A 14250-nucleotide genomic window follows, 5' to 3' on the forward strand; every position below is an offset into this window, starting at 1 on the left:
CCTAATTGTGTTCAAACAAACATTTCTCCTGCACATTTCTGTACAAACGATGCACAAACAATTGCGACAATTTGTGATTGAATAGAATAGGTTGGTAGGCGGCTACCACTTAGACAGCCCCCAATTTATTTTCGTTCTCCGGCGCTCCTAATTGTGTACAAACGAAAATGTGGCCTGCAAATTTCTGTACAAACGATGTACAAAGGATTGAGATAATTTGTGATTGAATTGGAAATGGTGGGGGGCTACCATTTAGGGGAACTCCCTCGAGAGGAATCACTCTACTTATTTATTGCAAAAAGGAGAATTAAAAAATTCGCATTCGTCCAAATTTATCGTGTGAAGTAACAGCCGCTCGTATGTACGTACTAATATCGATAAGTTCCTCTACGCGATCCCAATTAATACTTCATATACCCCGGCCACACACACACACACTAGCATATGTACACACGAAAGTATACCTGGTAGTATATACACGCTTACGCCGGAAACTAGAAACACACACGCACACACACTCACACACACAGAGAGACAGAGAGAGAGAGAGGGAGAGAGGGAGAGAGAATATCTTGTTGTACCTTTATACTGAATGCACTATTATCCTCAAAAACAGTTAAAAAAAGAAAAAGGAAAAAAGTTGCAAATGAAACTTTCAAAGATTGGTACCACTGCTGCGTGTAACACATGAAATTGTTCTATAATGATTGATTCTTAATATGATGTATATGGATTTCTTACTGGTAGTGTAACAAAATGCCTTCAAATTGACCACAAAATAAAAAGTGAAATTTATTTCTCAAATTTTGTAAAATCGAAGACGGTGGGCATTATGGGAACAGTCTACAATAACAATATATGCAAATAAATATTAATATACTTCACGTTTTCCAGTGGGTGCAAGAAAGCTTCGAATAGTGTTTGTTGTGATGATGATTAGCTGATGTAAATATATCGTCATTGTCAAGGCATTGTCAAGGCTCTTTATTGGTATTCGTACTGAAAACGTACTCTGTACACAAACAGGTTATGGTTGTGAACTCGGAAAGCCTGGTACTTCTGCTTGTCAAGGTCAGAAAGTGGGAGAAAAATGGTTGTGCAGAATGTAAAGAGGGTGCAGCAGTGATTGATACTTGTAGGAAACATATTCATTTGTAGTTCGTGCACACTCCGCCTGTAGCGGTGCTGCGGCACAACGTATATGGCAACTGTATAACTCTTGTACACCGCTTGTAGGTCTATTGGCGTAAGTGACGACCGAAACTATGATGTCAGCTCTGACTGCGATAATGCACTGCTGTGCTGTTTTTGCTTTTCTTTTGGTCCTTTGTCATTTGTGAGACGTCAAACGTTGTTTTTGCTTGTTGCACGCGCTGAACGGGTTCCTGCGAAGCGAAGTATTTAAGAAGTTTACTACATATTCTTGTTTACGATAAAAATATGATAAGTAATTTGAATTATAACACAGTGTTAAATTGGTTAACTATTGACAAAATACGAAAATAATGCTGTACTTGTAAATGTATATTAGTCGCGGACGTAGCTACTGACAGTGCTACAGGCACGTAGTAAGAATTTCGTGAAGGGGCTTCCGTGACATGAAATACTGTGGTCATCACAAAAGGAGCTCGATCACTCTAAACTATTTCACTGGAACATATAACCAGGATTCGTAACGGCGGGGGGGGGGGGATTAATGACATGACATGAAATTCTGAAGGACCAGGAGCTTGATCAATCTAAACTCTTTTACTACCAAAATATATTCGTTTGTTAGGACAATAATATAAGGATATGTTGCCAAGTATTTTAATAACAAACTATGGAGAAATTTCGAGCAAAATAATTTTAAAAAAAGTATTGAAAAATATTTTGGAATATTTACATCTTCTCCGGTTTATTCAAATATAACAATTTTCCTTTTGTTATGACCTCAATTATTATAAAAAGTACATAATGAATACTCTGTTGAAAACTCTGTTTATCTTCTAATATAAATAAAATAAAGAGTTTGTTTGTGTTATTGTCTGTCTGTCTGTCTGTGTGCGACCTGGGGAGCAGACGAGTGGTCCAAGAGTTACCAAGTTTTGGTCAGGAATACCTTGGCCCAGGCCCCAGATCAAGACGAAGCGTTTTTTTTTTTCGAAACAGTGGGGCCTCAGGGTGCGTTTACCGGAACCGGCTTCTGAACCAGAGAAATTAACCGAGAGTTACCAAATTTTAGTCACGAATACCTTGATTTAGGCTCCAGACCAGAGTTAAACGTTTTTGTCGAAATTCGAACCAGGGGGTCTCAGGGGACGTTTACCCTAACATTTAAAAGTAGTACAAAATAACCGATATTTATTTATTTATTTAACAATCAGCAGATACAGCTCAGAGGCCATTTTACATTGAATATCCAGCAACATTAACAATGGAAAGGACTTTGGAAGGTAACGGCCAGGGCCTGATTAGTAGGTCCCATCCCGGCATTTGCCTGGTAGGACTGAGGGAAACCCTGGAAAACATTAGTCAGAATGGTAGGCAACGGGATTCGAAGCCACAACCTCCCGAATGCGAAGCCAACGCTCTACCATTTCAGCTATTAGTGTCGAATTAACATTTTCGCGGTCGCTGAAATGAATGGTGAAACTCCAGCCGCATTAACTTCCAAATTCACGATATTCGGCTCCGGGCCGGGGGTGAGATACCAAGATATTTAAAAGTAATCCAAAATGACCCATATTAGTGTCAAATCCATACTTTCCGCGGTCGCTGAAATCAATGGTGACACTTCCATTATCGATGACTTTCAAGTATGCGGGCCGGGAGTCAGCGGGGTGTAAAAAAATAGCCCAAAATGACCGATACTTTTCGCGGTCGCTGAGATCAATGGTGATACTCCCACAAGCGTTGACTTCCAATTACAGTCCCTGTGCGAAGCATGTGTATATTCAACTAGTTTTACAATATATGCGTTAAAAATGTCGCTGTTACACAACGCACGCTGTTACACAACGGCGCTTATGGTTTCGAAAGCTTGAGATCTCCCGGACTAGTAGCAGGAACTCTGAGAATTCCATAACTTTTCTTGAAATTTTAATTTCCCTGAATCTTCCAGAATACCTCGCTTACCTCGTCTGCATATTGCAAGTAATACAAATCTCCTCATAAGAAAGAGTAAGCAAAAGTTTCCTGTAGTTTTCTTCTTAATTTTTAACGCTGATCCTTCATTTTGTCATTTCATTTTGTTTATCCTTCCTTAATTTTTCATTTCTAGTCTCGAAACCTCGGACCCCACCTTGGGCACGTGCCTGAGTGTTGATTACAGGTTTTCTCGTGGAAGGATTTCATTACACTAGAAGTGAAAAAAGCAGTACTGCAAAAATACATGTAACTCATATTGAGCAGGATAGGAGACAATGTTCATTTCAAGTTTTCCAGTGCGGGGGGACTGAATAAACGATGGGTGAATATAGCACTGTGAAAATTCCTGTAACTCAGATCGAGAACACTCGGGAAATGCCCTAGAGGGAATTTCGAAGCTCTAGGCCCAAGAGCCACCCTAATAATAATTACTGACTGTCATTTCAATAATGTGTTTACGGTCTTGTGTCCATGTTCCCATCCTTTCCCTCCCCCTCCAAGTGGATACTTGATACTATTTCTATTGCAAATTTTTATGCTAGTTTTCTGCCGAAACCTTGACTTTTGTACTCTCATCGGTTTCGAGTTAGTTAATTATCTAAGTTTAGGATTCCCTTTCTGTTTGAGGTTATATGAGACGTAGACTCAAAGATTATGATGAAATTCAAACACAGTAATCGTCTAAATTTTGTGAGAGACTCACACTGGAAATCGAACGTGTGAGTACGTGCACGAAAGGCGCGCGTGCTAACTACTAGAACAATAAAAAAGGCGTCACCATTTTCCAGTCTCTTCAAAATTAAGTTGTATTTACATCTTACAAGTTGTGTGTACTTGCAATATAAGAAACAAACATAAATTAAAATTATGAGGAAATCTTAACAAAATCTTTATGAACGTTTAAGAATATGTTGAAAAGGCCAGAAATCCCTCACTCTTTCTCCCTCCCATGTCGTGGTGCTATTTAAAATGCACATGAGCTCCTTCGTGGCTAAGCGGTTAGCATGCGCGCCTTTGTCGCGGGAGACCCGGGTTCCATTCCCGGCGGGAGCTCATGTGGTTCGGATTCCTCGTTAATCAGTAGGTCCACGTCTCATATAGCCTCGCTGCTGAAGGGACGTAAAACTCAAAAATCAGTCAATCAACTAAAATGTAGACTTTAATAATAATAATAATAATAATAATAATAATAATAATAATAATAATAATAATAATAATAATAATAATAATAATAATAAACTCTACAGTTGCACCTACAACTTTGGATGGCAAATAGTCTAGTTTTTCTTAATGCATAAGTTTACATTAATTAAATTCAAAAGTTGCATTCTAAGTTCCTTTTAAATTATATCAAAATTACCACTATTCGTTTTAGCACTAATTAGAACTATGGATTCGCCTTTAATATCCGCCATTTTCGAATACCTTTAAAATGTCACTATTCCCGATTCTTCAGGTATGAACATGAACGGCAAGGAAACAGTCATCATTCATATCAGCGACTGACCCACATTCACAATTATTTGATTTAATTCTAACTATAGGTAAGATCACAGGCCTTTTCAAAGAGAGGTGAGTGGCACAGTTTTCTTGAACACGACTGTATATGACAAACGGCAATAAATAGGCACGGTTTTTTATTCGATTGAGCGTCCGTAGAATATATTTCATCTCCACTCTAATCACTAGTCTGTAACACTAAGTGGTTGATATCTACTACAACTTCTGGTTTCAATTTTAATTGAAAGATATTGGGTGGTTCTGTTTACTGTCTTTAAGAGATTTTGTTTTAAATAAGAAGTCCTAAAGCCAAATTTAATGTTTGTAACTTTCAGAGATTCTGAGATACCAATACCCTATTATATGAGTAATAACTCCTATTCTCATCTTTTCCTTCCCCTTTATTACTAAGAGATAAAAGAAATGCTGAAACACGTGTTAATTTATTTTAAATTGGAAATCCAAATACCAAATTTTAAATTCCCAGTCCTATACGTTTCGGAGATAAGGGTATATTATTAAAATAACTCTCACCCCAATTCCTCCTCTTTTCGTGAATTTTCAAAAAAATTTTTAGTGGTACACCACGTCACAAATCCTCTGTAGGTGTAAGTTCAAAGTTTCTAGATAGTCCCTAGAACAGTGGCTTCTAATCTAGGGATGCGAGTCTCTGACAGAACTAAATTTAAAATTACAAATATTACGAATGTTGTAAAAATCATTAAGTTAAATATCATTTAAACACGAATTAACTATTGTGTAAGAACTGTGGTTTCATTAAGGACAAAACTGGTAAAATATAATTTTCCACTGCACTACAATGCAATGCAGGAATCTTGCTGAAAATAATTATAAATTTGTGAGAATATGGCTATTATTATATGCAAGCCCGTTCTTCGTACGGGTAGAATAGGTTTATGGGAAATATTTGTAAGTTATATTTGATCACCCTTTCCTCGTTACGTAACTTATTTGAACAAAAGTGAAATTAAACCCCTAGCTCGACTAGGTTCAAAAATGTGCTTCATACGATGCAGTATTTATTTTTTGCAAGAAATTTAAATTTCTCTTCTGCTTTTACGATTCTTTTTTTCAAAGTGAGTTGATAAAATAGAAATGTCCCACATGCTAAATATGTTTAAAAATTTATTTCAGACGTTTCAAACACTTTGCCACCCTGTAACCTCTTTTGGAAGCAGAATTTTCGAAAACACTGGGGCATGTCCACATAGTGACTTCGTTAAGTAAAAGTTTATATACCTAGTTTCATATCCTTGGCTTGGAAGATATTTAATTTTTGCAGTATATATTAACTCCTCCACCTTCTTAGGATACGAATGTTCAAGATGGCCTTCAATGAAAAACTAGTAGCCATGATTTTTGGCTACAAACTCATGGGCAGCCTAAGATTATTCCTTGTGATGCAGGGAAAGGCTTTCGAATGAACACGCCCAGCTTTGTGGTGAGTGACCGCAGCTGACGGGGCCAATCAGGAGGCAGTGCGGCCCCTGATGCGGTAAGTTAAACGAACTTTAATGTCTTGCACGGCATACGTGAAATGCTGTTGTAGAATTTTTACAACCCTGAACGGTGGATCACTTGGCTCGTGGGTCGATGAAGAACGCAGCTAGCTGCGCGAAAGAGTGTGAACTGCAGGACAAACGAACATCGACGTTTCGAACGCACATTGCGACCCAGGATCTCTTCTGGGTCACACCTGTCTGAGGGTCGGTAACTTTATCCTGGCGGTGGAAATTTTTCGGATGACCCCACGGCCTCTCCCTACTTCGGTAGTGATGCTGTGGCCATGTGCAAGGGGCCTGGCAAGGGGTCTCGCCCAAGGCTTGACTTTCTTGTTGGTAACCTCTTGTGACCATGGGTCCGGGGAATGGAAACTGTGTGTTCTTGGGCTTCCGCGACAGCGGTCGTCTTAAATGAGCAGCAAAGGCTGGTGGTTTACATCCGCCTGTTGAGGCAGTTTTTGTCTCGACGAAAGTTCCTAAGTGAATTGGGGAACTTGGTCCTTGGATTTCATCCTTGCCAAACCCCTTTCGATGGGAACGAGACTGTCTTGTGTCCATGCAATTCTCTACCCTGGGCCGGCGCAAGGCTGGCTGGCGAACAAGGTAATTGGGCCTCTGAGTTTTGTACACATGAGATTAGTCTCTCTCGAAGCATTCAGGGCGAACGAGGGATTTTGGAGTTCAATTCTCTAGCCTGGGCAGGCGCAAGGCTGGCTGGCGAACAAGGTAATTGGGCCTCTGAGTCTTGGTATTCCAATTTTCCTCTATTCCTGGATAAGCTTCAGTACGAGGTGCCCGGCAAGGGGTCAGGGGGTGACCCCTGACTTACCTTGGCGGCCTACATCTTGTAAATTGAAAAGTCCTGTTGTGCGCGAGCCTTCAGGCGCGCTGTGTTTTTGGCGCTCGACCTCAGATTATGTGAGATTACCCGCTTAATTTAAGCATATTAATAAGCGGAGGAAAAGAAACTAACAAGGATTCCCTTAGTAACGGCGAGCGAACAGGGAAGAGCCCAGCACCGAATCTCGCAGTCGTTGGCTGTTGAGAAATGTGGTGTTAGGGAGGGTCGATTCTCCCGAGTTCTTGAGGCGTGTCTAAGTCTCTCTTGAATGGAGCCACTGCCCATAGAGGGTGCCAGGCCCGTGCGACCGTTTCAGTTCTCGGGAAGACCTCTCCTCAGAGTCGGGTTGCTTGAAAGTGCAGCCCTAAGTGGGTGGTAAACTCCATCTAAGGCTAAATATGACCACGAGACCGATAGCGAACAAGTACCGTGAGGGAAAGTTGAAAAGAACTTTGAAGAGAGAGTTCAAGAGTACGTGAAACCGTTCGGGGGTAAACGGATGGTACCTGAAACCCCGGATTGGAGATTCAGAGAGATCTGTGTAGACCGCACTTTCAGGTTGATCTTTTACTCCTTCGGGGGTTGGGACTCCTGGGAGAGGCAGCTGACTCTACATAGGCTCTCGCAGTTCTGTCTTTCGAGGCGTCACAACTCGTTGGATGCCGGTCTACGGCCCGGGGAGGAGCTTGTCTGGGTCTCCGTTGCCCTTACAAACCCCTGGTGTCCCGGCTGGCGTTCGACGGTTTGACAATACGGAGTTGCCCGCGTTTAACGACTTCATGTCTGTACAAGTGTTGGATTTGCTAGCCGTCGGGCTTAGTCCCAGACTTTAGTAGTCCGATGCTGTTGGTGCAGACTCTATGAACCGGGCGTATCACCTGTTTGTGGCGTGTACTGTTTAATGGACCATCCGACCCGTCTTGAAACACGGACCAAGGAGTCTAACATGTGCGCGAGTCATTGGGAATTACTAAACCCAAAGGCGTAATGAAAGTAAAGGTCTCTGTATAGAGACTGAGGGAAGATGGAGACCTTTCCTTTGGAAGGGTTGAAACGGCCTCTCTGTTGCCTAACACGGGCCCTCCCGCATTCCCGGGGCGTCTCGTTCTCATTGCGAGATGAGGCGCACCTAGAGCGTACATGTGGGGACCCGGAAGATGGTGAACTATGCCCGGCCAGGACGAAGTCAGGGGAAACCCTGGTGGAGGTCCGTAGCGATTCTGACGTGCAAATCGATCGTCGGAGCTAGGTATAGGGGCCAAGGACTAATCGAACCATCTAGTAGCTGGTTCCCTCCGAAGTTTGGTTTTGGTTTGGTTTTTATTAACCTAGACGTATTGATGCACTTCTTTTAAATTCTGATAGGAAGAATAATTTGGCAATAAGAATAAACAATTACAAAAATTCAAATGTTAGGTTATCCGCCTAGTATATTCTTAGTTGGGACCTAACTACAGCATAAGGTAATATGGTAAAGTATATGGTTTTGTTTTTATTGACCTAGACGTATTGATGCACTTCTTTTAAATTTTGATAGGAAGAATAATTTAGCAATAAATAAAATTGGGTAAATATATTGTGCGTAATAACCGTATAATGTGCGAGGCTTTAATGTTGTAGTTAATGTTCAATAAACTAAATTGTAACATAATCCAAAGGTGTGTATAATGACATATCATCTTAACACGTAAAAGCTTAGTGTCAAATCACAGTCTAAGGTTATTAGTTTAAAATTTTAAACTTCTATACTGATGAGTAGCGATGGATACGAAACAAAATTTTAAACTTTAATGACAACCCATATTACATGGCCATTCGTGGGAAGTTATCATTACTTAAGTCTGAATCTAAGTTTAAATCTTGGCCTTGGAATCTGATAGGTAACCTACTGAAATATATTAAAATTTGAACTATTTTAATTAACTTTAAATCTTAGAAATATAGTAGACTCTAATCTGAAAGTTTTAACACATGATACCTGATAAACCGATGATATGCTAAAACATTTTGAAATTTAGTCACAACTCACTTTCTAAAGCAATTATTCTTGGAGAATATGATTCCTTTATTACTTAAATATTATTCTTTATGCAATCTGACAACATGATTAGTTTCAAACCTTTGCTGCAAAAAATTGCTTAAAAGTTTATTTAACTTTTGTCGTTCACCGTTAAATTTCAAATTTCCATTTTCAAGCTATGAAATACAAAAATCTTGGCTAGAAAATCTTTGTCGGAATGTTTTAAAAATAATTTTATTTGAAAATTTTCGTTGAAGTAGTTTTAGTTCGTTGAACGTCTCTGGCCCTCACGGATAAATTGGATGCAAGAATTGAACAGCACTTATTGCTAGTAGAATAGTCAAAAACTGGATAATGTTCGACGGTTACCCTTTAAACGTTAGATACATTCTTGTCGTTAGATACTATTTTGAAAATTCCTTTTGAAAATTTTATTTACTTGTGCTTCGAAACTTGTGCTTTTAAAAAAAATAATTGCCTGCAAATTTTAGTTCGAATTCTTTACCCCTCAAAATATCTTTATTTCAAAATTTTTTGTTTGAAAATTTTGTTTAGAACAGGAAGTACTTTGTCTAATGTTTCATCTTAATGCGGTAGGACATGTCATTAGATGATATTTGCTTTCGATATTTCTAGATTGTACTTGAAAAACACAAGTAGATGAAAATGATAATTATATTAATACACACATATACACTGCTCCTATTGAGTAAATAGATCCTTGCCAGATAGATGATTGTTTTCATATTTGTTCCACCTATTTCTTCAGAATACATATATGTTCTTTAGAATACAATTTTAGATCAAACAGTATTCTTCTGTGGTCCATATCAATTTTAATATATGGAAACCGAATGATTGCATGATAAAAATGAACTGTCCATTAAGACAGGTTTATATACTAAATGGTGTTGAGAACTTCACAAAGTCTATATACATGTTGAAGAATATGCATAAAATAGTACTCCAAATATTATTACTGGAAATACACTTGCCTTTAACCCATTTGAACCCGTTGTTCCAAAATTGGAACATTTTTTACTTTACTTTTATTTTTCATATTACGTGAATAAAGGTAACAATTTTAGTATGGACCTCTTCATTTGCCACCAATGGTTTAGCAAATGACGTATCTTTGTCTTGAATTGGCGGGAACGATGCGTACTGTCCATATTAGTTGCGTTGAATAAGAACAAATTATGGCGTCTCAAAGGAGGTAAGTGAATTTTATGTTCGTTTATGAATTTTCTACCTATATAATACTATTTGGGTAGGAGAAGTATCAAGTTTTCAGTGCATGTGAAATGCAACAATTGATTATGATTGTTATTAATAAAAGCATTTTATAATTTTGAATGTTCCAATATTGGAACAGCGGGCTCGAACGGGTACGTGAAGTTTGCATTTTGTTTGTTCCATTATTGGAACAACGGGGGTAAATGTACCCATAAAGGTATGGAATATGGCAATTTTATTGCATGAATTAGTAATTGTTTCGTACATTTTATGAGCGTATTTTTATTTGATGCTATTTGTGCCGCTTTTGAGGGCATTTTGCGCTTACATTTGGAATTTGTTGGTCTCATGGAGGAGGGGAAATTTATACATAGAAATTTATTTAATTGTTACACCCACGCAGTACGCTTTTCAGTTCAGTTGATTTGATTGTGATTTTAACGTTCCTTTCAGCAGCGAGGCTATATGAGAATTGGCCTATTCATTAAAGTGGAATTCGAACCACATGAACTTCCGCCGGGATCAAACCCGGTCTCCCATGCCAAAGGCGTGTACGCTAACCGCTTAGCCACGAAGCAACTCTTTTTCAGTTGAAAAATGACAGCCAAATAGAGTTGCAGGTGTCTTGATCGCTCATTCACTGCATTGTATATTTATTTACCTATATGCAGGAGTTGTTAGGAATGCCTGATTACATTTTGTAACATTTATTATTGATTTCACTTTACTGCAGTGAAATAAAAACAGTAAATGTTGGACATAGATAAAGGCATATTATATAGTTATATTTTATAGGTACTGTAGGGGAATCATTAGGAGCCTACACAATTTTACAGGCCCTGGCCGCCTTCCTTTCTCTTCCTTCCCCAATGTTATCATTATGTTGATCACTCCAGTGTAAAATGGCCTTTGAGCTGTATCTGGTAGCTTGTAAATAAATAAATATTTTGTTGTTTTATATTTTAAATGTGTATTTTACAACTCTCTATGGATTTTATTTATTTCTAGAAATACTGTTTTATTTCAGATAGAGTGCGAGCAGTTCCGGGCTCGATTCACGGTGCGGGCTCTCGGTCGTAAAAGTGTAAGAAGCTTTTCAGACCAGCCATCCTGAATGAGGTTTTCCTGGCTTCTCTCGTTCACACCAATTAAATGTCGGGGTGGTACCTAACACATATGTCCCAGGCCGCTCCCTTCCTTCCCCAACACTTGCTTCCTTCCCTTTCCCTGGAGAGTGTTCTCGCCGAGTGTCAAACGTGACGGGCTAACATGGCCATAGATGCCCAGAAATGTAAATCGTCCCTCCCTATTTCAGATTGACTGTTGACGAAATTATCAATATACTTGCTAACGGAGAACATATTCTTGCTGCAGATATTGTCATTACACCACTAGAAAATGAAGAGTTCTCGGTAAAAGAAAAACAGATATAGAGAGGCTATCTAGAAATTACTTGTCCGCTAAGGGAGAAGCTTCTTTTACAGTAATGCAAAGCTGCCAGCTGAGAAATGAATTTATAGGTGAGTTTGTTGGATGATGAAGCTCCGAAAACTAGTACATCTAATGAAAGTCAGCCTTCTACAAAGTCGCATAACAAAAGTAATTCCAACAACCAGCAATTGTTGGGAGACATATTGCGACCATGCGACCAATCAACAAAGAAGCAATAAATGAAGTGGGATATGAGAAAGAAGGACATTTCATTGTAAAATCAGAAAGACAATCAAGATGTGGACAGTGAAAGCAACACAACATGGAAGTGCTTCTTTTACTTCCATCAGTAGTAAGAATATGATGTATTGGAAAGTAATTATAATGAAAAAATCTGTTATTATGTGGATATGCATAATATTAACATGTTTCAATATTTGTATACTTTGTATCTAATGAATATTGCTAATTATTGTAAAATCTGTATCCTAAAATTTTAACAAAATAATACTTTAGTCTGGCTAAATTGAAATATTTTCTTTCAGAAACCTGTACCCTTTCAGGCCCGTTGTTCCAAAAATGGAACATTACCGAATTAATGGTCCATGACATTTTCGTGAACCATAATGTATTTAAATATGTTATTTACCTTTATTTCTACCAATCTGACGGGAACCAAGATTAAATTCGATAAAAAAATAATTTGGGTTCAAATGGGTTAAGGCACTTTCAACTACGGATTTCACACTCTAGAATTCATTTATGGATTTGATCCATTCACTTTGTGAGAAGTACATCATATTGCAAAGATATCTTACGCAACAAGACCATTTTGTCCCCAGTAACTGCAGTTATGGGCACACAATGGTTTAATCCTAATGATTTAACAATTATCACATTTAACTAAACGTGAAAATGATCCTCCATTTGATCGAATAGTGTACCTATTGTTTCCTATTCTTCAAAGGCAAATTGCGCAGTGAACTGTTTTCGTTTGCCCAATCTAAAGACACGGTCAAACGTAATGCCATTCATTTCATGTTTTATTTGTAATATATTTATAAAATAATAGTAAGCAACGCGAATTATTTTTGTTTGGAGATCTGTAAACATCTTTGCAACAAGAATACTCTTGCTCGAATGTTTTCATTATAAATTATAGGGTTATTGCAGATGACATTCTAACATATACGGAACGGAATTTGCTGCCATAAAGAACACTGAAATTCTCTTAGAGAACGTTTTCCCTCAAATTACAAGTAAGGTATCTTACTTTAATTCCTGAAGCATATTATGAGTTATTATAATATAGCACTTGTTGTATAACACATGTTCTCATACGATAATACAACTATATAACATAACAATTTACACTATTGTGTGTTTCAAATGATAAGCGGCATGGCCTTGAGTTGGTTTCACGCGGCGCCCAATTGGCTTTGAGCGGTGTTGACAATTCGCTACAAGCAATTCTGCACGCTGACTTCTCGTGCTATTGCGAATCTTAACAATACCAGAGGCGTTTATTAGAAATATTGTTTTAGCGCATCAACTGCCCCTTTACGAAGTAAGAAAAGAATAACGAACACATAAATGTGAACTACACCTTTTATGACAACTGGTTGTTATGATACACACTTTGAAAGGTTTCCATATAGAAGATTTAGTAATACGAGCGTTCAGTCCTGCGTCTAATTTCCAGTGGAATTTTCTTCGACTTGGAAATGGAACTCAACTTTTATTACAGTATAATCAGGGATATAACCAGGAAATTGTTCTAAGGTAAAATTACTTTCAGGAAGAGGAAAGTTTTTCACTCACTAAACACGGAACCAATTACATATTTTAGAATTTGAAAGTATTTAACTCACTATGTATATTGTACACATATTGTGTTTTTACGATGCTACTTTATCAAACGGCGGATCTTGACAGTACTGAAATTAAAAGCCGGATTGTAAGAGATGACTCAATCAGCTATTCATAAGAAAAAAGATGTGGTTTATAGCAGTTTGTTTATCTGACTTTTTGTTTATGTAGGTTAAAACACTAAACGAAAAAAAAACTCGAAAAAATATCAACTCAGATATCATTATGCAATAATATAGTATATTTAATTAGGCAGAGAAACCTTATTGATGATGTTTGATTTTTTTGCTGCAAATAGTTTGGAAACACAGGGCCCCAATTTGACGCGTAGCTACACACATTTGCAATGAAAAACTTTTTTAACCTTAAGTTTTATCATTTTATTACAGTCCCCTACAGATGAGAAAATGTTCCTGAACAGCACCGTCGTGTGTGTCAACGTCTAAAAAAAAAACTTAAGTTATAACATCAAGATAAACTCTTATTCGACAGAAGAAACGCAATAAGTTTTCTGTTTGTTTTTTCTTTCACGTTCCACTACCTTATTATGTGCGACTTCTAATACCCTCTTCTCTCCTCTATAAGGGATTCAAAACTATCAGGCGTCTGAATGGTGTCATAAATTATCGTAACCCAAAACAAACTCGAGTACATGGAGTTGCTTAGGAATCAGACGGATTGCTTTCGTGAGACGTACACTA

The 14250-nt window shown here is 38.1% G+C and overlaps 1 non-coding gene across 1 annotated transcript; it reads left to right on the forward strand.

Annotated features, from left to right (window-relative positions):
- Window positions 1-6208: 6208 nt before the first annotated feature.
- On the forward strand, window positions 6209-6360 carry LOC145684494 (5.8S ribosomal RNA). The gene has a single exon (XR_014131318.1). It is a non-coding gene; the product is annotated as a 5.8S ribosomal RNA (ribosomal RNA).
- The last annotated feature ends 7890 nt before the right edge of the window (window positions 6361-14250 follow it).

This window comes from Thermobia domestica, chromosome 4 (assembly GCF_964235325.1).
Source record: "Thermobia domestica chromosome 4, izTheDome1.hap1.1, whole genome shotgun sequence".
NCBI classification, from domain to species: Eukaryota; Metazoa; Arthropoda; class Insecta; order Zygentoma; family Lepismatidae; genus Thermobia; species Thermobia domestica.